The 4,236-nt window shown below is 56.5% G+C and overlaps 1 long non-coding RNA gene across 1 annotated transcript; it reads left to right on the top strand.

Annotated features, from left to right (window-relative positions):
* The first annotated feature begins 43 nt into the window (after positions 1-43).
* On the top strand, positions 44-3,099 carry LOC106724551. Its single transcript, XR_001360378.1, has 2 exons — positions 44-841; positions 1,082-3,099. It is a non-coding gene; the product is annotated as an uncharacterized LOC106724551 (long non-coding RNA).
* Positions 3,100-4,236: the final 1,137 nt, after the last annotated feature.

Raw genomic sequence — 4,236 nt, 5'->3', positions numbered from 1 at the left:
CGTCGTGCACCTGCCTCCCGCGCACCTGCCTCCCGCGCACCTGCCTCCTGACGCTGAGGCTTTATGAACCGGGGGCTCCAGGGCCACCCACCACCCCCTCCACGAGGCCCGGCATCTTGAACACCTCAGAGCCCCTCTGCACCCTTCCCCAGGGCGTGGCATTGCCACCAGTCACCCAGGGGGTTCCCAGGCCACACCCTCACCTCCACAAAAGTCCCCAATTGTTAGTCCACCTCCCAATCCTCTCTCTGCCTATCCCAGACCCTCATGATTCCAACTCTCAGCTGCTCCTCCTGACTTTGGTCACTGAATTCCTCCTCCATGCTCTCGCCGGAACCATCTATCTAACATGGAAATCTAAGTTAGACCCGCTCCTGCCGAAAACCCTTCACGAGTGACACATTCTTTCTCAGCCCTGCTCCTCACCGCCTGCACTGACCCCTAGTCACCCCTCCTCCGGCCTCGGTGACCATGCGCCAGGCCTTCTGCCCATGCCGTCACTGGGCTGCAGGCACGGCCACCCCCGGTTGCCAGTTCTGACAAGAATGGCCGTGAGGAAACACAGCGAGGCTCAGGGCGTGATTCACACCCTCCAGAGGCTCATGTTCCAGGAAGGAAGCTGAGACGAGCACAGCTGTGGGCAGAGGCGATGGAGCTGGAGGCCTGCAGGGCCAAAGAGAGCCGTCCGTGCACCCCCCGTGCAACCGAGCCTTCAAGGATGAAGACGGGTTCCCTCGAGAGGCAAGAGCTGAGGTGCAGAAAACGCATTAAAACACATACAGATGAGCCAGGGAAGCCAGAAAGGGAAGAGCACTTATCGAGCAATGGAAAGTGGTCAGCGGTGAGTAAGCAGAGGGGAGTACAAGGGAATGGCCTGGAAAGGCCGGTCAAGGTCAGGGTCAGGGTCAGGCCCCGGGTGGGCAGCATGGCGCAGCCTGGTGCCTCCCACGTCCTGCAATTCACAAAAACCAAACTATGGCTAGAAGCACAAAGCGAGATTTTCGTGCAGACTGTTTCCTTACTTTCAACTACTACCAACCCCCCGATTTCTTTCTTCAACCTGTGACCTGGGGGATCACAGGACCAGCTGGGCAACAAGGAACACAGAGTGAGTGGGATCACAGCCGCATCCATCTCACGGCTGCGGGAAGCCTCCCTCGACCAAAAGCTCCACGTCCTGCGTCCAGGCTCTCCTGCCTCCCAAGTTCACAGAAGCCGACCTTGAGACCTTGACGTGAAACTCGCTTGAACCGGACGCTGTGCCGTCAGCGCTCACAGGGAGAAAATGGGCCTCCGCGTCTCCGTGGGGCGATGACCACCCCACGCACGAACACAACAGCTGCATCAGGGACCACACGTGGAGGCAGGGGCCCCAGCGCCCCCACTCAACACCGTGCCCATCTGCAGCCCCAGCTGCCACTCTTCCCACTGGCCACGCCCCTCCCAGGCCAGACGCCTCAGACCCAGTCCCCGGGATGAGCTCAGCTCCCTGAGACCCAGACCTGGGCTTGGCTGGGAAAAGACCTAGAGATGAGCCTGGACTTGACCCAGGACTTGGAGACCTTCTTTTCTGAGCGCCTCGTCTTAAAACATTCCGTGTTAAGGTGGGCCTAGGAATGGTCACCAGCAAAACTCCCCTTCACTGAGAAAGGGGAGCAAATGAGCCCTGGCATCGGAAGCGGCCGGGCAGCTTCCTGGCACAGGGCGCCCGGCTGGCAGGCGAAGGCCTGTCTGGGCTCCTGACAGGAGGGCGGATGGAGGGGCCGAGGGCCGCCGCCTGTTATCAGTGGAAAGAAGACGGTCATGGAAAAAGGAACCGGTTACTCATCCTGACGTTCTTGAACGCCGTCCACGCGGCCAGGTAGGCAGGACGGGAAGCGGGTGCCACTGGCCGGAGCCAGAGCTGCAGGCAGCCCTGGGGTGGGACGGCACCCCCCGGGGCACGGGAAGTGGCAGCCTTCACACCCAGCTGAAAGACGCTGCAGATGCCACAAAGGTGAGAGCAGCACTCACGGCGGGGGCACCCCTGGGCTGGGATGGAACAGAAACGCACACTCAGATGCGCAGTTTCTTCCACTGCGAAGTGGGATTTTCTCTTGTTATTGCTCAGTGTTATTTATAAAATAGCTGCACTTCTGTATCGACTTGATTCTGACTGAGTTACAGTAATGATTTAAAGAGCAAGTGCCCGGCGGCATCTGAGCCGAGGCAGAGGCGGAGTCTCAGGCCTGAACCACCACAAAGCTGCGTGCGCACTCCTGGCCAGACATCGTGGCAGCAGCAGGAACGGACTCTATCCATCAATCCATCGTTTTCAATGAGAGATCTTCCTCTAAAAGGCCGCGTGGCAGCCCCGTGTGGCCCATCGCAGACCAGTCGCTCCCGGACCTGCACGTGAAAACCAGCTGGGCGCGTGCTTCCCAACGCGCGTACCTGTCAAACCCGGATCTGACAGCATTCTGGGTGTTCAGAGCCAGGGCCCCAGCATCCACTTCCTGGGCCACAGCAGTCAAGGGTCGGGTCTGGGGCCCCCAAAACAGCTGCCCTTTCCCTTCCGGGGCTGTGTCCAGGGCCGGGGCTGGTGGCTCCCGGATCACAGAACGCACAGCACTCCCTTGGTGGCCTGGTTTGGGGCAACTCTGCAGGCAGCTCAAACTCCCTGCCAACCATCAAATAGCATGTCATAACTCCCTACTCCAAAGAGAACGATTCAGAGCAGTGGGAGAACTGCTAATAAGACACAACTCCTTATCATCCGTGGTGGTTCAGACTCTCTAGGTCATCGAGTGACAAAGTGAAGCTAAAACAAAATGCCATCAATGATCAAAATACTCACTGAATGTGTAAACTTTATTAAAACTTTGTTGTAGGTCTACACGGAAACGTTAAGTAAATAGAAATGCCAGTTCTCGCTGAATATTCCACCTGCCCACATACTACCCTGAATGGAAACACTGGCCACCACACTATTTTAACACCAAAGACTATAAAGAACATAAAAGAAGCGAACTTGTACGTTGCTATTAGAAACTGAGAATAAAACATGAGTTCTTTCCCACAAAATTAACCCGTCGGTAAGCACTCTTGGTGTATAATGAATATCTTTCCGTTTACCTCTACTTGTTGAATAACAACCATGCCTGGAAATACACTGTTCGGAATAAGGACATGCCCCCCGGGTGTCTGTGTGACATGCAAACATCCCGCATTATTTGACTGCAGGTCCGGCAGGCAGACAGGAAAGGCAATGGAAGCTTCGCAATGCCTTCTGTGGTAGAAGCTTAACATAAGCATATCTATTTGACTCCCTAATCATAATATAATAGAGGCTAAGGGCCTTGTTATCAATAGGAGAATGAGGAAAATATTTTAACAATTAAAAAATTATAATTACGAGCAGACTAAAAAGGAAATTTTAATTTTGCCTTTTCGAAATCAGGATTTCAGGATCTTTTGCAACTCCGGTTTCCTGCTGTCCATCATATCACCCCCAAGCCTCCGTGGTCCTTTCCTACCCCAGCAGCTAAGGGGAACGGCCTCTCAAAGCCATAAACACACCAACTCGGATCGGGAACCCAGGGCATCACGAATATGGAAATCACAGAGCAAAGCGGAAGCAGGGGCAGCGAGGGGTCCCCAGGGCCGAGGGTCCTCAGGAGAGAGAACCGGGCACCCCGCGGGGACCGAGCACTTTAGAAAGAGGCGCTCCTCTGCTCCCCGAAGCTGACCTCCCCAAGCGGAGAAAACCAGGGTCCTGACAAATGGAGAGGCTCAACCAGGAGAAAACATGGGCTCATGCAGCTTCTGGAAGGAGATGGTAAGCCGGGCGGCGGTCAGATGGAGAGGACGGTGGCGTGCGCCCCGAGTGCAGGACGGAAGGACACACACCCCGCACAGTGGTCCTTTTTGTTGGTTGGTTGGTTGAATGGGGGGGTGGGGGAGGGTCTTTTATAAAAGACTCCGTTTTAAATAAACAAAGCAATCTGCCCCCCTCCTGCTCCGGCCGGAAATCCCCTCTGAACGTGAGAGAGGCGGTCGCTGCGGTAGGAATCGCCTAAGGACTTGGGTTCCGACATTTGGGGTAACGTCAGGGCAAACCCCGACCGGCTCGGTCTCCCGCCGACCCACCGGATCCCGTCGCAGCGGGAGCTGGGGGGCCGGACAGGTACGAGGGGCGAGAGGACAGCGGAGCCTCCCCGCCCTCACCTCCACGTGGGCCCCGCCTCCCCGAGCCCA

Source organism: Myotis brandtii, unplaced genomic scaffold (genome assembly GCF_000412655.1).
Source record: "Myotis brandtii unplaced genomic scaffold, ASM41265v1 scaffold888, whole genome shotgun sequence".
Classification (NCBI taxonomy): Eukaryota; Metazoa; Chordata; class Mammalia; order Chiroptera; family Vespertilionidae; genus Myotis; species Myotis brandtii.
This window is presented reverse-complemented; position numbering and strand designations above follow the sequence as displayed.